The following is a 24,458-nucleotide window of genomic DNA, read 5'->3' as shown; positions in this document are numbered from 1 at the left end:
ATGGAGATGCAGATGTTCAAGCTGGCTTGAGAGAAGGCCAAAGAACATGAAGTATTATGGCTGATGCGTGCTTTATATTTGAGGAAGCAAGTGAATGTTTTTAAAAATTCCGCATGTATTTCACTGATTATAGAAAAGACTTCAATTGTGTCAAGCTGTGAATGTCCTTAGGAGAAGTGGAACCCCAGAACATCTCATTGTCCTCATGTAGAATTTACAGACATGATAGGAAGCTGCAGTTCAGATGATACATTGTAAAACAGACTGGTTCCAGAGGAGCAAAGGAGTGAGATAAGGCTATGCAGTCTCCCCTTATCTATTCTGAATATATGTTAAGGGAAGTTGGATTGGAAGAAGATGAGTTTGGTTTAAAATTTCAAGAATATACCTCAAGAATCCGTACTATGCTGATATTACTCTGCTAGTTGAAAATACGAATGATCCAGAAGTTCTGCTAAGAAAGGTGCTTCATTTACTAGAACAGTGAAAAAAATGGAGTTAAGATTAAACATAAAGAATACCAAAGTAGTAATAACCACAAACAAAATTGATAGTGAAATATTAAAGTGGTGGATAGCTTCCACCTGTTTAAGATGAACTATCAACAGTGGGGGAAAAAATCAGAAGTCAAGAAACATGCCACAGGGTAGCATTTGGCTGAGTAACAATGAGGGTCTTAGAAAACATTAAGATGCTGTGATATGTCTGAACTACAAAGAATTATGCAGGCGAAGGTTTTCTTTGTGACAATCTATGAAAGCGAAAATTATTACACTCTGAAGAAATAGAGGACAGAAGGAGTATTGACGCTTGAAATTTGGTTTTGAGAAACTCTCCTCAAAATACCATTAAGGGAACAAACAAGTGGATCAAAGAACATATCAAATCAGAATTCTCACTTAAGTCCAAGTGACTAGGCTGAAATGATCATAATTTGGATACGTTATGTGAAGACTTAACACTCTCGAAAAGTCTATGATGTGGCCAAAGATGAAGAAAAGAGGGTAACAAAACAACAAGCGGGAAAGTGGATGGACTCAATTACAGTGACAATTGGTGTCCCAGTAGAAGACCTGAGGGACAGGATGGGAACATAATATCCTAGAGAAAGTCTATGTGATCACTAAGAGTTTGACACCAATATGATGGCACAGACAGTCAATAATCAAGTCCTAAAGCTGTGCCATAAACATATCTAATAAGAATCAGAGCATTGTTATTAAATCAACATATGATTTCTATCCTGTCAGCTCCAGAAATTTCTAAGGCGTGACAATTTAAATCTGGAAATACCATCAGTATCAGAGTAGATGACATAACCTTCAATTTTTAACTTTGGACTCTGTTTATATCTAAGCATATATTAATTTAAATTTATATTAATTTAAACATGTTTAAATAGCTAATTAGCATGTTCTTACCTGCCAATTGCCAGTCAGATATAATTCCTGCTGGAGCTTGACACTGCCTGCAGAGACATTGTTGAAAGAGTTACTGCATACTTACAATATAAAATTATAGAACAAGAAAAGCTTATAAGAGCCATGTAGTCTGAACTTTTTAATTATGGTTAATAAGATTTAAATACCAATCCCAGCATGTCTGAAAAATATTTAATCCAAGGCACCATCTAGTGGCATATTTTAATCACGGCACTTGTTCCTGCTAAATCCCCAAATTCTGTTTCAATTCTTTAAAACTTTTAATTAAATATACTGTAGGTTAAGTATCAGTACCTTTTTATCACACATACAGCCCACAAAATACGGTCAGCTATAACCATTTGCCTATAGGGGGAACAGGTCGACAGACGATGCCATAGCTACTGCTTTACACTCTGTAGCAAGTCATCTTGAGAAACACCTGGAAGTTATGTCAGGATGCTTTTTGTTGATTACAGCTCGGCTTTCAACACCATTTTGCCGAGCATTCTCATCAAGAAGCTGACTGACTTGAAATTCTCCCCCGCCATCTGCGATTGGATTCAAGACTTTCTTAGGGACCGGTTACAAACAGTGAGGGTCGGGTCTATTTTGTCCACCCCCCTGAAGCTTTGCACCGGCTCGCCACAGGGCTGCATGCTTAGCCCCTACCTGTACTCTTTGTACACATATGACTGTGTATCATCTGACCCATCCACTGCGATAATTAAGTTCGCAGATGATACGACCGTGGTAGGTCTTATTACAGGTGGGGATGAGATAGCATACAGGGCAGAGGTACAAAAACTATCCATATGGTGTTGTAACAACAACTTGCACCTGAACATCAGCAAGACGAAAGAGATGGTGCTAGACTTCCGGAGGAAAGGAGGAAAAAGGAGGAACCTGCCCCACTTTACATCGGGGAGGTCTGTGTGGAGAGAGTTTCCTCCTTTAAATTTCTGGGAGTCTACCTCTGTGAAGATCTGACCTGGAAAGTTAATACAACCCAGGTGGCCAGAAAGGCCCAACAGAGACTTCACTTTCTTAGGGTCTTGCAGAAGAACAGGGTAGAACAATGGCTTATGACCCTCTTTTACTGGTCTACTATAGAGAGCGTCCTCTCGTATGGTATTGTGGTTTGGTATGCTGGTCTGACAGCCGCAGATAGGAAAGTATTACAGAGGGTGGTGAGCACAGCACAAGACATTGTGGGCTGTCCCCTGACACCACTGAATGACATCGCCAGGGCTCGCTGCCTTGGAAGAGTGAGGAAAATTCTCAGGAATGACTCACACCCTGGACGGTACCTCTTTACTCTCCTACCATCGGGTATTTATTTATTTATTTATTTATTTAATTAGATTTGTATACTGCCCTTTCCCGAAGGACTCAGGGCGGTTTACAGGGTAATTAAAACAAGAAATACGAAAGTTAAAAACAATTTAAAAAATTACAACAGTCCCTGAAAAAGTAAAAGCTCCCAATTAAAATTAAAATTCTCAGCCTGGGTCAGAGAGCTCGAAGAGCCAGGTCTTCAGGTCCCGGCGGAATGAACGGAGGTCGGGGGCAGGAGATATAGGAGTATAGCCGCACCAACAGGCTGAAAAACAGCTTTTATCCATGGGCTGTTAGGCTTTTGAACGGAAAATAATTTTTATAAATTTTATGCATAATTGACTTGCGAGGCCGGTGTGTTGTGCAATTAGTTCACATGGTGTAATAAGATGGAGGGTTTGCGTCATTGTAAGTTGGGGGGTGGGGGCACGAAGGGAGGCTCAGCCAATCTCAAATGTATACATGGTTGTACTTTGACAATAAAGGTTCATTCACCAAGTTATAGGCAAATGGAAACACTTTACCAGTGATCTGTCAAGCACATCTTGAAAATTTGAAGACCAGAATTAAATAGATATATGAAGCTATTTGTTCAAACTGTCCCTCTTATTAACTAGCTCTTATTGACACTGGTTGAGCCATTTCTTGAATAGTACTCTGTTACTGAGTAGAATTGTAAACTTGTTAGCAGTTCTATTGAAACTCTTTTAGAGAATTTACTTTACATGGAGTCAATATTTATTTCTGAATGTTTATTGTACAATAAATTTCATCTTGGATTCATTGTTGTTTTGCTAAGTTGGTAAAGCATCTAAAACTGGTTTTTCTAATTGCCAAAAATATAATTTAAAATGAAAAATATTTCTAAGCTATGCCCACACTTTTGTATGAATCTTTAGTGAAGTGGGTTGTATAATCCGAAACAAAAATTCAATTCCTTAAAATTACCACAGTATTCTTAGTTGTTTCTGAATTTTAAAAAGTTTATACTGTAACATAACAGAGCTTAGCTCTTATTCATTCAAAAGATTAAAAGATTGCTCTTTTAGTAAACACATTATTTATAAATATTATTATTATTGTAGCAGCCCAATATTTTTACAAGATACATAGTGTAGACTTGCATAACATTTGGTGTCAGAATGAGCCTAGGAGGTCTGGCTGTGCTGAAAGAGAAGTCAAACTTCCCTAATCTAATGAAAGCTGATAAGAGGTGGATTCAGTTAGGGTACAAGCACAGACTCTCAGACAAAACTGAAAAAAATGTAATATTTCCTGTTTCTTTCATATATTGCAATCCTTCCTTTATATATTTTGTAATTTTTAAGTCTATGAACTGGGAAAACCTCTGTGCAGAATTGTTGAAAATATCAGATCATTACATTCCCATATGCAGAGGACAATCTGTACAGCAAAATTGTAAAATATAAGAACAAGTATAATTAGTTTCAAGTACAGCATTTTAGAATACATGAATATGAATACATCTTATTGGTACACCTTCAAATATTTACGAAATGTTAGCTGCTTGGCTAAAAGTCCATCTGTTTGCCAGCATAACTCCTGGGTGTCCCGGCAAAGCTCAAGATTTTAGTCTTTTTGATAAATTTTAATTTTGCCCTGCGCTCAAAGTTGTGTAAAAGGTCTTCACAACTCTTCTGAGACCAACAGGAATCAAAGATAATATAGTTGTTCCAGCTACATAAAGTGAAAACAAGTTTCTCTCTCAGCTTAGGATGGTGAAAGTCCACATTTGTTAGGTAACTTAACAAGTCAAACACAGAAAAGTTAAATAATAATGGGGCTAAGTTTCAACCAAGCTTAACTCCATTTTTAGTTGATGCAGATGTAAAATGACCCTGGGGAGTTGCCTCTGACTTTAAGCATCATGAAGAATGCAAACTATGAATAGCCTTTTGACAACTGAAGAAGCTTTCAGCTTCTCCCAGAGCTTACTGATTAACCCAACCAAATACTACTATACTGAAGGGGACCGTGGACGAGGAAAGGTATTTTCCTATTAAATACAGGTAGTCCACAATTTACGACTACCATAATTTCTATCTGCTCCCTAACCTTCTAATAAATATTTTGCAGTAAATAGGGTGCACTGGTTGTATAAACTGATTAGCCAGTAATTTGAAAGGGGACATCTCTCCCCTTTCAAATTGAGACTATACATGCAAACCTCAAATCCACAAGTTCCAATCATACTTTCAACTAAAATAGTAACAATGAAGCCTTGATAGCTGCCCATTAGTCTGAATTATTAATTCAGAAGGAATCAAGTCTCTGTCTGCACTCTTTCCTTAATTGGACAATTAGGTCATTAACCTCTGTATTCCTTAGTGGAGGCTTGTAGAGAGTAAGAAAAATAAAGTTGATGGAAAAATGCAAGAATTGTTGCCAAGGTGGCACGAGGTGAAATGACATATTTTAAGTCCACAACAGAAAGATGATATCTGGAAGCAGTTCAACAGATACCTCCCTAATTCACTGATCTGTAAGTATGAGGTGGAGATAGAACATAATTAGACTTGCAAAGCTTTATTATTATAGCCAATCTCAAGAAAAGTTGTTTTAGCTTTTTTGTGGAATTGATTTCTTTGTCTAGGCACGCTGGCTGAGGAATTCTGGGAATTGAAGTCCACAAGTCATAAAAGGGCCAAGTTTGAAGACCCCTGGTCTAGTGGGGCTGACAAGACCAAACCCATAAGTCTTTATGCAGTACTTACATTTTCTGATTCATTATATCATCATTATATAATTCCCTCAGATGAAATGCAGTGATTAACAGGAAAAGGGGCATTTGGTGAGAGCTTTGCTGCAATGTGCCCAAAGAGAAATGAGTTCTTATATAAGATATGAGCCAAGTATTCTTAATGGAGGTACTTAATGTAATATTTATCTTTTTATTAAAGTGATCAACTATTTTTGAATATGGGTAGGTTTTCTCAAGAGGTGAAATAACTTTTATCTGGACAAATATTGAATTATATGGAACGAGAAAACATTTAAATCTTTAGTTCCAAATTGTAGTAAGGAATGAAGAATCAGAAGTGAATGAAACATAATGGTGCTTATTGAACAAAATAAACCATAAATGCTGTATAGCTGTTATTGCATTTAATCACATGCAGGTTTCACCCAGAGCACTGCGACAAATCATCAAAAGTAATAAAGCACTAGTGTAATAAAAGAACACAGAAGTTTCTCCACATATATGTTGCCAGCATACCAGTTTATTTGTGGGAATAAAGAAACAATAAAGAATATGAGATAAACACTCTAGAAATGCAGTAAAAATTTACAGTATATACAATAAGTTTGCATATCTAAAGCTGGGATGTACAAAATATTTTGAACAGAACTGCTCTGAATACAAAACAGCCATTCTGAATGAAAAGTAGTTGTTCTGAGCATTTTGGAAGTATTTCAACCTCAAAAAGAGCATATTCTGTACTGAGCATAAAATAGCAAAGTCCTCTAAAAAGAATATTTCCAACACATACATATACCCACAGAGAGACAAGCTTTCCTGAAGACATTACCTCTAGATATGACTAAGAGAAAGTTCCATTTCTTATTGGTCAAGAGCTAGTTATCCACTGTAGACCAGAAGATGTCCTATCCAGGACTATATTAATAATATGAGAAATAATTTTGTCCATCTGCAGCCAGACTGTCGACACCGAAAGTTTCTTATCTAGTAGTCTGGGGACTTTAAAAATATACGAATTAACCAGTGCAAAAGGCATTTGGGCAATCTCAATCAAGGAAGGATGTACTAAACATAGGAAATGTACCAGCTTCATAGGCAGTGGGCACACAGCTCTAGGAATAGCTCATCTGGTCATCAGTAAGCCAATTCTTGCAAACACTTATATTACAATTCTGGAAAATAATCTAACTGTATTAAACTGGAGTGCAAATTTATAAAAGTTAAGAACATGGAATAAATTTGCTTCTACTATTTCAGACAAGGCAAAATACATTTACAAGCAAATAGATATTTCTGTTATTACTATACTCTGCATATAGGTTGTCCTCGAGTTATGACCACAATTATTATATATTTATATATTTATTAAACTTATATACCACCCTTCTCCCGTAGGACCCAGGGCGGTTCACAAGGCAATTAAAACAACATTACAATACAAAAATTAATAGCAATTAAAATAGATTAAATTTTCCTTAATTAAAATCTAAAACCCCTATAAGTCTGATTAAAAACCCAATTACAATAAGTTAAAAAATTAAAAAATCCTCAGTCCTGGCCGGAAAGCTCAAAGAGCCAGGTCTTCAGGTCCCGGCGGAACGAACGAAAATCAGGGGCAGTCCTAAGCTCTACGGGTAACTGGTTCCAGAGGGCAGGCGCGCCCACAGAGAAGGCCCTCCCCCTGGGTGTTGCCCGCCGGCAATCCTTTGCCGCCGGCACCCTGAGAAGGCCCTCCCTGTGGGAGCGCACAGGACAAAGGGAACTTGATGCCGGCAGGTGTTCCCTCAGATATCCCAGACCCAAGCCATTTAGGGCTTTATAGGTCATCACCAGCACCTTGAATCTCACCCGGAGGGCAACCGGAAGCCAATGCAGCTTGCGGAGCAGAGGTGTTATATGGGAGTATTGGGAAGCCCCCATCACAACTCGCGCGGCTGCATTCTGCACCAGTTGAAGCCTCCGAGTGGTCCTCAAGGGCAGCCCCATGTAGAGAGCATTTCAGTAGTCTAACCGGGAGGTCACGAGCGCATGAATGACTGTGTGCAAGGCATCTCGGTCCAGATAGGGCCGCAACTGGCGCACCAGGCGAACCTGGGCAAAAGACCCCCTGGTCACACCCAAGTTGCGAGCCCTATCGACGGGTAACACCTCACCCCCCATCATTAAAGATGGAATAGAATGGTTCACTCGAGATGCCTGTACGCACAGCCACTCAGTCTTGGCAGGATTGAGTCTGAGCCTGTTGACCCCAAAAGTTTTGTTGCTAAGCGAGACATTTGTTAAGTGAATTTTGCTCCATTTTATGACCTTTCTTGCCACACTTGTTAAGTGAATCACTGCAGTTGTTAAGTTAGTAACATGATTGTTAAGTGAATCTGGCTTCCTCATTGACTTTGCTTGTCACAGATTCACAAAAGCTGATCACAGGACCCCAGGAGACACTGTAGCCGTCATAAATATGAGTCAGTTGCCAAGCATCTGAATTTTGATCATGTGACCATGGAGATGCTGCAATGATTGTGTCAATGTCACTTTTTTCAGTGCCTCTGTACCTTTGAATGGTCACTAAATGAACTGTTGTAAATTGAGGACTACCTGTATTTTTATAGTAGTACCAGATAATGCTGTTTACTAGGCAAAGTTAGGGATTACAAATATCCCTTGCTTAGAAATCACAATTGGGACTGGCAATTCTGTCACTAAATGCTGTGATCACTAAGTGGAAAATCTTATCACCACAATGGGCTTATGGTGTCACTTCCCATTTGGTCAGTAAGCAAATCATCGCAGTAGTTAAGTGAGACAGGATGTGACCACAATTTGAAATTTTACTTACACATTCTTTATTAACGCTGTTTGTTAGAAGCTGGTTGGGAAAGACACAAAGGGCAATTATGTGACACGATGCCATGAATGTCATAAATGCAAGGATAAATTGCAAAGTTTTAGACTGTTGTAACTTCAAATGGTCATTAAATGAAGCAGTCTGTAAGCGAACACTACCTGTAGTTGTATTAGATTATGGTCTTTATTGGCCAAAATTACAGATTGGTTTCTTTAATCATTAGACTTAGAAGGTGTTATAGATGGGGAAATATTAAGGTCCATCTACAATCAGAATCCAGGTAAATTAGTACCAGATTGGATTTAAACTGATGCTTTAACAACATGGCACTGGTTGAAATATTGCTGTAGTTTAATACTGTAAATAGAAGTGAAGTAGCACAGTGTCTGGATAAACTATGTTTCTGAATTTAGCTATAACATTAAAATTCAGCAAGGAAATCGTAAGTATTGCTAGGAATAAACAAAAAATAGTTAGCGCTTCCAACCTTCTATATTTTAACTGCATTTCTTTTCTTACTTAGCTTGACTTCAGAGATTTGTGCAGTCTCTTATAGATTGACAATCTGTATGGAATTAAGCACATGTTAAGTAAGATTTCAGCCATGTATTTTTCCCCCCTTAAAGTTTATCTTATAAAAAGACAACAACACATATTTGCTTTAATTCAATATTTCCTATTCTTCAAACATATTAGGCAAATACTGGCATGATCACTCTTTGCCCTGCTATGATATGTAGTTTTGATGCCAGACCGTTAAGCAAAACGACAAAATGAATGTTGATAAGAATGAAAATATATGGTTATGCCATTATTAGCAGGGGCAAATGCTATGCTGTCCGTAAGATTCCCCCATATTAATCTTTCCCCCACTTCCTATTCAGTTGGATAATATGTTCTTGATTATGTTGATAATGTGCCATCAAGTCAGTGTTGACTCTTTGGGACCACACAGATATTTTTCCCATGATGACTTATCCCTAACCTTTAGGTTTACCAATGGTGTACCCCATCATTCCTGTAACCAAGTCCATCCACCTTGCTGCTGATCTTCCTTTTCTCTCCCCTTCCTTCTTTCCCAGCATCGCCAGCCTTCTCCAGAGAGCTAGGTTCTTGCGTAATGTATCTGAAGTATGATCGTTTGACTCTGATCATTTGTGCCTAAGTGAGAACTCTGGCTTCATTTGCGCAATTTACCCGTTTGATTCCTTGGCTCTCCATTGATTCTTGGGAGTCTTTTCCAACACCCAAATTCAAAAGTAGCAATACTCTCTTCTATCTGGCTTCTTCAAACTTGTAATTTCATTTCCACTAAGTATCAAATGGAATGCGATTGCCTACGCCAGGGGTAGGCAACCTTGGCTCTTTTATGACTCGTGGACTTCAACTCCCAGAATTCCTGAGACAGCTGTGCTAGCTCAGGAATTCTGGGAGTTGAAGTCCACGAGTCATAAAAGAGCCAAGGTTGCCTACCCCTGGCCTACGCTATTCTGATATTTGTAGGTATAGATTACATCAAGCCATCTCTTTCCCAAGGGCAAGGCCCTCATGATTACAAAATCAAGCGCTAATTTGTGGCATGTTTCTTAACTGCTTGTTGAGGGTTGATCTTTTAAGAAACTATTTGCCACTTCAGTATCTTTCAGTTCTCAGTCTGGTTTGACCTGCTGTCATTAGTTTTGTCTTCTTTATATTTAATCTTAATCCTATTTTCCCTTATATTCAACTTTTGTTACTACAGCTTGTAGATCTTGTGTGTGTTCAGTTATTGGAGTAGTGTCATTAGCACAGAACAGGTTTTTGATGTTCCTTCCTCTAATTTTAAAACTACACTTAAAAGTTCTTTCAGTCAAATTTAGCCCAATTTATTTTCTGCCTATAAGTTGAATAAATAAGCGGAGTAAGACAGACTTGTTTCATTACTCTGTTTATCTGTTTCACCATGTTGTACTGTAGCTTCTTGATCAGTATATAGCTTTGTTTAAAGACAATGAGATGTTCTGGGAATTCCCATTTTTTAAGCACTTACCAAAGCTTGACGTGAACAACACAGCTAAAGGCCCTTTTATAATCAATGAAGCACATAGTAACTTGGTTTTGGTTCCTGGGATTTTCTCAATTATGCAGCATGTTTCTGGGCCTTTTTAAAAGCCGGTTTGAAGATCTGGCCTCTCCCTTTGATGATCATGAATATTATTTTGTTAGTATGTGCAATTAATATTGTACAACAGCACATTCTAGTAAGTTTGCTTCTTATTGGTATTGCAACGTAGAATGATCACTGTGTCATTCTTCTGATTTGCTGGCATATCTCAGTTAGAACTTTAGTGCTATGTGTAGAATTACGCTTAGTGCTATGTATGAAATTTATTTTCTCTGTCTTGACAACTGGAGATTGTAAAAAAAACAAAAAACCTTTGGCTCTCAACTTAATTTACCAACTTTTATTGTGTTACTAGACAAGGCAATCTTTAACCTGTTGGGTCATGCCTTCAGAGATATTTCCTTACGTTCAAAAATTAGAAAACCTCTAATCTATTTCTTCACTAGAACAATTGAGATACATTCGGAGATACATCTGCCTTGAAACAGCCCACGATGTACTGTGTAGCATAAACATCGGCTTGGGAAATGTTTTATGATATTTTGCATTCTGTCATAAATTGTTTTATGATAATTTAATGTCATAAAATGTTTTTTAAAATATAAAAATTTCAATTTCACACTCAGGGGTCTCAGGTTTTGGACACCTTCTGTAAGTTAGCCCATTTGTGGTACCGTGGTTCAAAAACTGATGGGAGTAGCAGAGATGGCTAAACTGACTGTACATGATTAAATAAAAAAAAACACGAATACTTTTATTGCCACGTGGAAACCGCTTCTAGATTTTGTGCTTGCGGTGAAAAAAAAAAGAAATTTTGATTGTGGGCTTTACCAATGAGATAGATTTGATGTTATTGAAATGTCTAGTGTATATTATTTGGTAAAAGTAAAAAGTTGAGGCTTGAAGCTGATACTCTATTGCACCAAAGGAAGTCGGACATCAATGCCTTCCCCACTTTTCCCCCTTACCTCACTTCTCTACTCCCTTTTCCCTTCCTCCTCTTTTCCGCTATTTACTTTGTATTTTGATTGTATCATATATTATAAACTAATAAAACTTGTGACTTATAAAAATTGTTGTCCTAAGATGCACTGTTTCACCCAGGTAAGGGTTACAGGAGCAAGAGTTTTTAGAAGTATATAGATTTTTAACTTTGACTTTCCACCCAGTAATTAAGGTAAAGGTAAAGGTTCCCCCGCACACGCGTGCTAGTCTTTTCCAACTCTAGGGGCCGGTGCTCATCTCCGTTTCAAAGCCGAAGAGCAGCGCTTGTCCGAGGACGTCTCCGTGGTCATATGGCTGGCATGACTAGACGCCCAAGGCGCACGGAACGCTGTTACCTTCCTGCCGTAGTGGTCCCTGTTTTTCTACTTGCATTTTTAAGTGCTTTCAAACTGCTAGGTTGGCAGAAGCTGGGACGAGTAACAGACGCTCACTCTGCTACACAGCACTTGGGATTCGACCCACTAACCAGTAATTATATATTGCTTATTATTACTAAATTACTAAGACCCATCCTTAGTTTCTACTCACTGCCTATGTATAGAGAATAGGAATTGAGGATGGCTCTTTATTCCTAACATGCATATTATTATTTCAGAATAATAGTCTGCATGTTAGGGATTTATTTGGTAATCTTATAAACTGACACTGCTATACTAACACAGTTCTCATTTGGACATCTTGTTAAGAATCCCTTTGATTAAATGTTGAATATTAGGGAGTACTACACTAAATATTTCATAAAATAACTTACAGAAAACCTTAACCAAAAGACTGACCACGATTAAAAGAAGTTGTTGCTCATGAGAAAAAGAGGCACAAAGCCATACACAGCAACTCTATGCTGTTAATTTTGCTTTGTTACACAGGCACTATAACAGTTTTATGTTAACATTTACTCCAGAGAAAATTTCACTTTTTAATGATTACGTTAGCCAGTTTAAATATTCCAGGATGAGAATATTTTCAAGCATATTCTTAACTTTCCTGATGCTTATGAAGGCAAAAAGGCAGAATATACAATATGTTCAATACACTTACAAATATCTATTTCTCAATATGTTCAATACACTTACAAATATCTATTTCTTTCTTCTACTTGATTCATGGTCTTTCTATCAGTCCAGGCACTAGTTAAAAGGTTCCCAAATCTGTCCATTTAACGTAGATTTTATTCAGCTTCCTCTAGTCATTTTCAGCCTGACCATTCATTACAAATTCCCTTTTTTGTGTGTGTATACAAGACACTCTAGGATCTACATGGTAACAATATTAGTGTTTAGAATTACATGCAACAAGAACTGGGCTAATATGTTACAAAAGCATAACAGACCACAGAAATAGAATTGATCTGGCAGAAGAAAGGCCATCGACATATATGCCACTTGCATTACTACAAATAATAAAATAGGAAGAATTCAAGTAGAGTTAATCTGCTGATTTCTTACCCTAAGATTGATTATCAAAATAGGGTCAAACACTATTGCCAACAGCAAAAGACAGCAGTGAAATAAAGACGAGCTTCCAACTCTTTGCTGTCATAGCACATAATTCCATTAAGCACAAGAAACAGGACCTATTCTGGGGTCATAGCAAAATACCAAAATGTTATCTCAATGTTACATCTATAATTTTTTAATATGCAGCAACATTCAGATTTGTCTTTAAAGTTTTTAGCCCAGATTTTTTTAAAATTGTTTTCTGATCGTTATGTGTTATCATAATTATACTGCAAATAACTTTTGGTATCCTGAGTAGAATCATATGGAAATATACATACACATTTATCCATCAAATATATATAACAATGTGTTTGCTGTCAACAAAGAAAAAACAAGGATCTATAAATGTAGAAGTTTCAGGTAGAAAGAGTCATGTTCCCATACTCAACAATTAGCCCGTTAATTATATGTGGATGTTATGATTGTAATAATCATGTTCCAGTGCTTTTACTTAAATACAAAATGATCAGGTCAGTCTTATTCCCCTTAATTATCTTCCTCGGATATATCTGAAGAGGCACTTCAGAAGATATAGCTAGATTAAGCATATTGATTGAGTTCAACTAAATAAAAGCATGTCAAGCATAATAAAATACTTATTGGGTGGAAAATAGATGTCTTTGCAATTGTCACCTAGGACAGACATTTTGCTCAAATGGCACTATGGCTTTTAGTGTCCATAAATTTCACTCTAATCACCAGTTAGCTTTCTTCTGGGAACACATCTTTCCAAATAAGCAGTAAATGCCACATTATCCCAACATAATAGGCTAACTTTTTCTTAACAATGTCCTTTCTGACCCAGCAACTGACTTGTGAATTTTTCATATCAAATATGCCTAATTTAGAAATTTTGAACCATTACATACACAAAGTATGTAAAAGTGTTTTGTGTTATAATTGAATTTTTAAAATCAGGGCTGACTATTATTATTTAGCATATGAGAACATGACAGAAGAGAAGTAAATGTATATACACAGTTCATGTAATTATAAGCAAAACTTCTATGAAGGTATAGCAGTGGCTTATAACTGGATGTTCACTTCAGTTATCCAAGTGATCACTTCTGGTGTTGTTTCATGCAGATCTTCTAGGGAATCAGAGAATGCATGTTGTGAGCAATCTTGCAAAATATGTTTAATAGGGGAGCAGTAGTCACCCGCATGTCAGAGCATGCACAGTCTTATTGAGCTGAGATAATCCAGGAGTAAATACAATAAACAGTACTCTACATTAAATGGTGATTTATCATACACTATCTACAATATCATACACCAAGAACAAGATACGTACAAATGGCAATACAGCAAACTCCAATACACAGCAGTTACAGCAGGAAATGGATGAGACACTCCAGCAAAAGCCTTCCCTTTTATACTCAGGCTCTTAAAGGGATACAGACCCTGCTGAGTCATTCCTATCATTGCATCATCCACCTTATGTTACATTACTTCATTACATAAGCTGTTTAGTTATTAAATCAGTACCTTGACACCACATCTGCAACATTCCTTAAGTTACACATGCTCCCTGGGCAGTGCTAAATGGTGACAACAACCAGATGCACTTGTACTGCCCTTTTGGGCCTCATGGTCATGACAAGCAAAAGTGCATAAAATCAAACAGGTCTGACAATAAAGAGCATAAACATTTTTTTTATTCTAAAGCTTATTAGAATAAAAAAAATATGGATACTGGAGTCTAATGAAGATAATAGAGGAGGAAAACATTACTGGAAAATTAATCCCTGCTCCTATGCAGGATATCAATTACAGAAAAATGGAGTAGTCACATTTATTATTTCCCTCAATTACATACACTTTAGGATGGAATAGTTTTTGATTCTACTGTTAGTGAATCAAAAACACTTTGGGATGCTGCTTAATTCTCCAGAGAGTAAAATAATTTTCTAAGCATTTTTGAAAATTTCGATAAAACTGTTGTCTTATACTGAAAGAATTGATTGGCTTTAGATAGTTCAGTTGTAAATTACCTTGAATAGATGTTAGGTGGAATAATCTTTACTGCAATGAAGTCTAAATTGTTCACTTTGTATCAGTTCTCTAATTACAAAGAAGCATTTAAGAATTAGATAAGAGTGTCAATACTTTCTGAATATCAGGTTCACCTAATTAAGATTAGACTAAGATTTATCTTATTTGGAAGATCTTTAGCAATTTAGACATATCTTGGATTTATTAGAGAAGTCAAAAAAATTACCAATGCTTCTAGTTTAAAGTATGGACACAAACATAATGCAAAATCAATTTTATTAGATTACTCAAATTAAATTATATTTGGGTTGCCTAAAACCAAACAGGCACTTCTACAGTATTACACTTCCTTCCTATATACATAGAATCTAGCTTATTACCATTTGCTTACAAGGAAAAAATTGTCTGGTCACCATTTTTTTTTGTCCCTTCAACAGACAAATATTAACATGAGTGGCTTTGTTCCTTGAAACCATTAAAGACATAATTTTTACAATAGGATTCATGCTGTAAATGACTCTTGATAGCTTATTTCTTTAAAAGAGATAATCAATCTGTTAACAAAACCTTAATTATAGATTACTGTGTGGCTTTTGGGCAATCACACTCTCTCCCAGCCCACTTATTTCACAGGGTTGTTGGATACATACGAATCTCATGTATGTCACCTTGAGCTTACGAATAATAGGATATAAATCTAGTATTAAAATCTAACAAATAAATATTGCAGTTGTCTTCATACAAAAATTTTATTACTGTATGTCACCCAGAGTCACTGTTAGGCAGCCATTCAAAATTAATATTCTGTTTATAATTTTTAAGTCAATTATGACTCAGAAAGCATAAAATAACCACATCTGCTGTAATAAACTGTGAGACAAACTAAATTAGCTTAACAAGTCGTGGGAACCCAGTTAAGAGAATATCTCCAGCTCATATGGGAATTTTGATCATAGTACAACAGGAGAGAAAGTACAATGAATTAACTCCTGTTTCATTCAAAGTAAATTAATCCAGACAATTAAAAAATAAGATTTAGCTTCGCATCAGTCAAAAACCAGGAGTCTACTGGCACCTCTCCCAACTAACAAATCTGAACAGTTCGCAAAAGCTTGCCCTTTTTTAATGTATATATATTTTTAGTCTGAAAAAGGTGCTAGCGGGCTCCTCTTGATTTTTAGTCGCTATAAACAGGGCTCTTCTACAGTGACTGTGATCAGTAAGGATTTTGTCTAAAAAAACAAAAACACACCAAAATATGACCGAAGCATATTTATACTGTATTTGGTACATTTTAAAACAAATGTTCTTAGGCAAAGAAACCTGCTTCTCCTACTGTAAGAAATAACTTTCTTCACAGCATGGCCATATGCTTCTCTCAGGAATAAATACTCTCTGAGAAGCGCTTCCCTGTGATCTCTGTTAGCGGTAACTGGTGTCAGCCGCTTCAGAACCAGAAAAGCAGAACCATCTTTGTAGCAGCAAAGGTGCGTTTCTCATGAAGCCTAACCCCTTAAAAAAAAAGCAACCCTCTTTTCAACCTACACTCCCCATTTATCAGAGCCGAAGCAGACTATGCCAGGACTCTAATACTATATTTATACCCCACCTTTATCATTCTGAAAATAATTCAAGACAGCGAATATAGCTAATATTCCTTCCTCCTCCTCCTCCTCTTTTCCCCACAAAAACAAACTCTGAGGAGGTGAGTTGGGCTGAAAGTGACTGGCTCAGTCACCCAGCCGGGCTTTCACGCCTAACAGGGGGACTATAGAACACATGGACTCCAGTTTTCTATATCGGGGGTCCCCAACCTTGGCAACTTTTAAGTCTTGTGGACTTCAACTCCCAGAATTCCCCAGCCAGGCTGGTTGGGGAATTCTGGGAGTTGAAGTCCACAAGTCTTAAAGTTGCCAAGGTTGGGGACCCCTGTTCTATATAATTTTTAATTTTTATTTAACTTCTGTATTTATTGTACGTTATTGTTGTTAGCCGCCCTGAGTCCTTCGGGAGATAGGGTGGCATATAAGTCCCAATAATTTATATATATATACATATACATATACATATATATATATATATATATATATATATATATATATATAGAGAGAGAGAGAGAGAGAGAGAGAGAGAGAGAGAGAGAGAGATGATAGATAGATAGATAGATAGATAGATAGATAGATAGATAGATAGATAGATAGATAGATAGATAGATAGATAGATAGATAGATAGATAGATAGACAGACAGACAGACAGACAGATAGCCTGGTGCCTTCACCACTAAGACCATACTGAACTACCCTTGAACATTTCCCTAGAAGTTGCTACTAAAGGCAAGGCATTAAGAAAAACAAGTCTCCATTCGCTAGAAAGGGAAAGTCACTTAACACATGGCCAGATATCTAAGTTTTAGATGCCGGTAAGGAGCAGGTTTGACAGTTTAATTAAGCGCGGGGGGTGGGGTGGGAGACACTCGTTAGGGTTTGAGGAAGACTTGCAAGGAGAGGTAGCCTTCTCCCTCTTTCCACCACCTTTCCACCAGGTTAAAAGACACCTGCAGAACCAATGTCAGGAACTTGCGCCAAGCTCCCACCTAAGAGAAAAGGGCGGAAACTCCAACCCTTCCTCGTCACGCCGCAAACGTCAGGTAAAACCTTCTCGGGTCCGGCGCCTTTGCCCGCCTCTTCTCTTTCCCTTCCCGACTTCCAGTCCAGCTTACCGGATTCAACCGCCGCCTTGCGACCCGGACAGCCTGCCTCCGGGCGCGCACGCTGGGGCCGCCCGGCTCCTCCTCGGCGCTCTTCCCCAGCCGCGGAAGGGCGAGAGGAAAGCGAGCCGCCGAAGAGGGAAAATAAATAAAAAAAAGGGGGGGCGGGCCTAGGAGCCGGCTTCAACCAGAGGCTCAAGACTCCGCCCGATTCCTTTGTCGCGTCAACCGGTGGCCGTCCGCCAATCGGATTCTAGCTGGCGGAACCGCTGACTGGGCGCGAAGGGAAGCGCAAGGCGGAACGAACGGCGGGAGGGGGGGGGAAAGAGAGAGAGTGGAGTGGAGCGAATAATAAAAGGGGCGGGACAGAAGGGAGAAAACAAAAGGGAGCGTTCGCTTTTTTTCTTCGCCTTAGAACGGAGGCGGCGGATGCCAGTCCCGTTTCGATTTCGAAAAGAAGGCGGAGGTCGAATGCACTTAAAATGGCCTGAGATGACCTTATCAGTTCCTTCCCCCCACACACACACACTTTGGAGAGATGGAATAAGCTTCATTGACATACTGTCCTGTCTTTAGTGTGCTGTCCTTCCTTTGATGTCGCTCCGCTAAATTTTAAGTTCCCTTAAAATTAGATTTGCTTTCCCCTCTTGAATGTTTGCAAGAGGCCTACCTACTCCGAAGTGTTTACGATAGTGTGGCTTCAAAGCGTAGGCCAATTAAGAAGAATTAAGCTGCTTCAGTGGGATGGCAAAGCTTTTTGTTATTGCTGCTTACTATTAAAATCTTATGGGGTCCTTATGAATAAAAGAGCTGGGAGTAAATAATGATGTCTAGGAGACAGAGCTTGGTAATACAGGTAGTCTATTAGTGACTCCCTTGGACTGTAGTAACTGCAACCAATCATATTTACAACGTTTGCTGGTCTGTAATGGAAAGCTGGAGTAAGATCCTAAGCACAGTTATGATTTTACTTAGTGATTGTTTTGCTTAGTGACAAATGTGCTGGTCCCAGTTGTCACTGAATGAGGACTACCTATGTAACAATGATGCTCCATTCGTTGCATTAAATTACAAATAGGTTTCCAAGACCAAGATACAATCTTAACCCTTACAAACTCTCCACCATATGTAATCTGCCCTGAGTTGCAAGGGATTAAAGGCAATGCTTTTCTGTGATGGTCTCCATACCTTGGCTCAAGGATTCTTCTTGTATTAGTTTTTGACAAAGCAGTGAAGATGGCTTGTTTTATTTATCAGAAGTATACCCTACTTCTGTTTTATACAACTCAAGCTGGGGGTGTCCTTAAAGACCCCATTTTTATCTTGAGATTTTTATGATGACTTGGTTGCAATTTTTATTGGATTTGGTTTTATGTTGCATTTATTTGATATGTGTTTTTAATCTTAGTTGTGTTAACTGCCCAGCCTTTGGAGGTGGGATATATGTAATAAATTTAATTAGTAAATGAATATCTCAAAGTAGAATTTATTTTATTGAATGTATTTGCTGCCTATGTTGCTGGGGCTACACTAGGCAGCTTACAATAATAAAAGAAAAATGAAAAGGCACGTAAACAGAAGTAAAATAATAAAAAAAAATAATGTGAACAATGACAAAGGAACACAGTGAGAATAAATACATTAATCTAACCAAAAAGATGGAAGGTTGGAGAGCAGGAAAAAAAGGGGGGAGGGGGAGTCTGCCATCAATCTAGCAGAATTTAGGCTGTTGGCTGTGTCCTAAAATTGAATAAAGTTACACAGCTCTATAGAACTTATTTCTGAATAAATATGCATAAGTTCAGCTTCTGTAAAAAAAACACAGCATTTTTTTACTCTCCCTTTTCTTAGAAGCAGTACAACAACAGAGAGGGGGTGACTAAACCGCTATCCTATTGGTAACCTAGTGGGATGCCATCTTTTTCTTCCTGTTACTGTTTCTCTTATCACAAAAGAAAGTAGATGGTGAGGGGGCTACTGCTGTTTCTTTTTCAGGCATTCTAAAGGTTGACATTCAACTTACATTCACACTTTCTCTAGGATGAACTACTTGTACCTCAATAGGAATATTTCCCAGACTCTGTGCTGTAAAAGATGCGGGTATACTTAATTTACTCTTGCCTACTAATTACAGATGAATGGGCTAATCAGTTATAGCATGCAAGTTTACAATCTAAAAATAGTTTTCTTTCTCTCCTAAAATCTTACTAATTTATAAAGAAGTTTCTTAACTTACATAGTCTCCTTAAAAAAAAATGAAACTAACAGATGATGTAACACAATCAATTAAAGGCTCTCTTTGTACGATGCAATTAGTTATGGTTAACTTCACCATTGTTTATTCAATTGACCCATCTTTCGGGGCTTACATAAAACGCTGAACCATAAACAATACCCACACAGTCCGCTTTTCTCAATTACTAGGTTCAAATGTATTTGGCTGCTTTCAATATATCGCACAAACACAATGAAATAATTAGTTGCATTGTGAATTGTGTTCTGTGAAATCTCCACAATAATATCGCCCAGAGTTGGACTTGATTGACCGGATCACATTATCATCATCAAGGTATTGCAAGATTCTTTGTTGTTTTATCTTATTTAAATAAAACAATTTGATGCCTCCCTAAAAGAATGCTTGGATGATATGTATCTATTTGGTGCATATATAGTACATACAACCTAAAACAACCTTACATTTATTTATACATACAGCCTGTAATGATTCAGATAATAATTGCCACTGTCTTATGGTAGCCTGCATGCCAGCTCTGCTCCTTTATCTATTATAGACCTAACATCAATGCAATACAGGAAAAAAATCTATTTTTGGTGACATAATTAGCATTTTGAACATCTCTATAGAATGGAACAAGCTAGGCACAGAATACAAATCATATATCAACAATGGCAGTATCCAAGAAACAGGAGATACTTCAATATTCCATTCATTCTGATTGCATAATTCATGTTAAATTAACAATTTAATCCAATTTTCTGAGTTTGCATCAAGGGATGGAGGCTTTCCAGATGAGATCACTAGGGTGATAAATCCTATAAAGATCAGGGACTTTTTTATTATGAGTGGGTGAAATTTTTTGAATACGAATAATTTTAGCTTTAAGTTACTGATGAATTCCCAGTGTTGGAGTGTGGCATGTAGTGATTTTTATTAAGAATGGAATGAAAAAAAAGCTCAACACTGAAATATGCAGTGAATCAACTACATATTGATATCTTAGTTATCAGTGAATTGAGATGGGCTGGAATTGAACATATTCAGTCAGGTGATTATACTGTTTGCTGCTTTGTATACAGTACATGAAAGGACGCGGTGGCTCAGTGGGTTAGGACGCTGAGCCTGTCGATCAAAAGGTCGGCAGTTTGGCAGGTCGAATCCCGAGTGCCGCGTAATAGAGTGAGCGCCTGTTACTCGTCCCAGCTTCTGCCAACCTAGTAGTTCGAAAGCACGTAAAAATGTAAGTAGAAAAATAGGGACCACTACGGTGGGAAGGTAACAGCCTTCCATGCGCCTTTGGCATCTAGTCATGCTGGCCACATGACCACGGAGTCGTCCTCGGACAAGCGCTGGCTCTTCAGCTTTGAAACGACTAGCACACATGTGCGGGGGAACCTTTACCTTTACCTTATACAGTACATGGCTACAATACAATAATGTCAATTGTGCTTTATGGACAATTCTTTAATATAACAATTATCCAAGTTTATGCTGCAACTACTGATGCAGAATAAAAGAGGGTCGGTGACTTTGATATCCAGTTCAATTTCAAACTGAACATGCAAAAGATGTGCTATTTATAGCTGGAACCTGGAATGCTACAGAATTGAAATAATAAGCTGGAAATGTACTTGAACTGTATAACCTAGGATAGGCTGAGGAATTCTGGGAGTTGAAGTCCACAAGTTTTAAAAGTTGCCAAGTTTGGAAACTCATAGCCTAGGAAACTGAAATGCAGCAGAGAACAACAGAGAATCAGCAGATGATTCATGGCACATAAAGAGACTAGACTACCATGAATTTATAATTTCTAGATTCCTATATTGTCTAGCTTTCATTGGGGCTTCAACAGTTAGTGTACAATCAAATCTGAGCAATTCTGATGTAATTCATGTTGACTTGATTCATTTGTTTTGAGAAAGTGGCATTACTAGTTATACTAAAAGTTCAGACACTGACTTCAAACCTTGGCATGTCTTTGGTTCTGATTATCTTAGTAAACATTATTAAGAAGACGTTTCATGGCCTTAGACTAATGTTTGAAATATCCTTATATAAAATAAGCTCCACTATAAGACTTGCATCTGAGCAAATATATACAAAGTTTGCTCTTTAGATATTGTTTGATGGGAAAAGGTCAAGTAAACATTTCTGGAACAAAGAAGTAATGACTGTTCTTTAACAAATACAGTAAAAACTAATAGTCTTTATTGAGTAAGTCACATTAACTGTAAGTTAAATTAACCAAATAAAACAAATACAAGAGCGGGGCACCAAAATGTATCTGTTGCTAGCTTTAAAACTACTTCAGTCTTCATTTCCTTATTGCATCATCAGTCTTGCTTAAGTGTAGTGCCAGAATAAAAAGAAAAACAATTACTTGCAGAAATAATATGTTAATAAAAATCTCCCATCAATGTAGGAAATATAGATTACTGAACTAATTGATAAAGTGTTGATGTAAAATGTATATTAATGTATCACATATTCTTTCTTACTTACAAAGTAGAGTGTGTTTGTTTTACAAGCCATTATAGTATGGTATTGCCTGGGTAGTGAAAAATTCCAGAAGAAATATATTTTCACCAAAAGAACAACACAAAGTTTTAGTATCATGAATGTACACGTAAAGAAGACACCTGTTAAAATTGTTTTTCCCCATCTAAGGTCTCAAGCTTTAAAGAAAATAGTTAATAGAATATTGCCCTCTATTGACCAATGTGAAGATTGAAATAACAACAGTGGTTCCGAAGGATCAGCATTCTGAGGCTTAACTCAAATAATCAATCTAATTGAGAATATTCTCTCCCCAGATTTTCTGATAGAAAGGTTTTCTTCTCCTCTATCCAAAATTCTTCTTTAGAGATGCCATAAATTAAAGCTGAATGCAAAATGTTCTGTTTTTTTCCCTACATTACCATTTTCCACATTATTGTACAGATTGCTCTTCCACATTACCCTGCATTTTGCATGAAGCTGCAATTTTCACTATTGAAACTAAAACATATATTCATCCTTTAGGCAAGGCTTGTTCATTTTAATCTAAAACAATCTTATTTCCATCTCACAGAAATTCCAGTGTATAAATACAGTACTACCTGTCTTTGCCAATATATCCTGTATATATAAGTAGAATATGGGCAAATGTATGTTGGCTTGCATGACAGTCTTTAGACTGGAGGTCCTACTTCGCAAAAAAATAAAAATCCTTTGAAGTTCTATGTTTACCACAGTTCCACATGGAGGAATAAAACACCTGTGGCACCAAAATTCCTCAGCATCACCCAAATTATCATCCAAAGTATTGATGATTGTTTGGGCTGTCATAGCAATGGTAAGATGAAGATATAAATTACATCATGAATCGGGATACACTGTTACAGTTGCTAGATCAGTGGACAGCATTGGGAAACGAGCAATTGGTATTAATGAAATAAGGAAGAGATGGCTTATTTGAACATTGCGGATTGCTATGGGGCAACTGACCTGAAGATTTTAAAAAGAGATGGGGAAAAAAAATTGGAAAGTGATTTCTTAGACCAGGGGTGTCAAACTCGCAACGTCATGTGACATGTCACGATGTATTGTGACATTTTCCACATTGCCGGCAATGGGGTGGGCGCCGTTTCAGTGTGATGCATCTGGCCCATGGGTCGGCAGTTTAACACCCCTGTCTTAGACTGATCCTCACATAGGCAAATGCTGAAGGAGCATGTGGTCATGGATGGTGGAAGAGAGCCAACCCAAAGCACAGGCACAAATGAAGATCCTAGCTAACTGCTACACAGGTTGCATCATATCCAGCAACTGGTCCAACATACTGCATGGTGATCTTATTTATTTATTAGCATTTTTAAAATTCCACCTATATTAGTTTATAAGTAAGCCACAACTTGCTTCAGCAGAAGATGTTGTAAGTAGAAGAGAAAATGCTGGCAGAGGAACAAATCTGATGATGTTACCTAGTTTGGTAATGGAATGTTTTGCAGGAAAACAACCAACCTCAGAGAGCACTAAGGACCCCTTATTTCAACCCTCAGCTACAAATTCAGGTTCCTCAATTACAGGCTGACCTCAGGGTGTGGGGTGGATGGGGACCTGCATCCATATTGTATGGAAGCAGATACTAGGGATGGCTGGGAGAATGTGCTCATACCGAGCATCTTTTACAAATAGCAATGATGCCATCCTCTTTCAGACTGTTTACTGAAGAACACTGGAATAATTTGTATGGGGTCTAACACAGATTTAATTTTCCAGGACAATCTGTAAGTTTGAAACAGACAGGAGAAGACATCACTTTCTATGTGTGTGTGTGTGTGTGTGTGTCTGTGTCTGTGTATACACAAAATCAGATTTCAGCTTTAATTAAACTATTTACAAACTTAGTTCTCCTCTGCTAAAAATAGGTATCATTATTTGAAGAAAATTGCAACAGACTGTATTATTCGCTGCTTAATCTACACTGTATATTTGATAGTTTTGCTGCCTACAGGTGCGATAGTATACGTCTGATTTCTATTTGCAAAAGAAAAAAAAGGGGGGGGAGCCTGTTCGGTCCTTAGTTTTAAAATGGTCTGGT

General features: G+C 37.5%; 1 protein-coding gene across 2 annotated transcripts in view; it reads right to left on the bottom strand.

Annotated features, from left to right (window-relative positions):
* The window catches only part of LRRC8B (leucine rich repeat containing 8 VRAC subunit B), a 38,707-nt gene extending 20,959 nt beyond the window's left edge, over nucleotides 1-17,748 (bottom strand). Inside the window, exons 1-2 of one of the 2 annotated variants that reach the window (XM_081325231.1) lie at nucleotides 17,650-17,748; nucleotides 1,422-1,468 (exon numbers count right to left, since the gene is read on the bottom strand). The gene's annotated coding sequence lies outside the window, so the exon portion shown is untranslated. The remainder of the gene's footprint in view (nucleotides 1-1,421; nucleotides 1,469-17,649) is intronic. The other variant, XM_081325232.1, reaches the window with a different exon arrangement.
* Between the last annotated feature and the right edge of the window lie 6,710 nt (nucleotides 17,749-24,458).

This window comes from Vipera berus (assembly GCF_964194415.1).
Source record: "Vipera berus genome assembly, chromosome: 3".
Classification (NCBI taxonomy): Eukaryota; Metazoa; Chordata; class Lepidosauria; order Squamata; family Viperidae; genus Vipera; species Vipera berus.
Note: the sequence above shows the minus strand (reverse complement) of the source record. Positions and strands in the feature narration are given on the sequence as shown.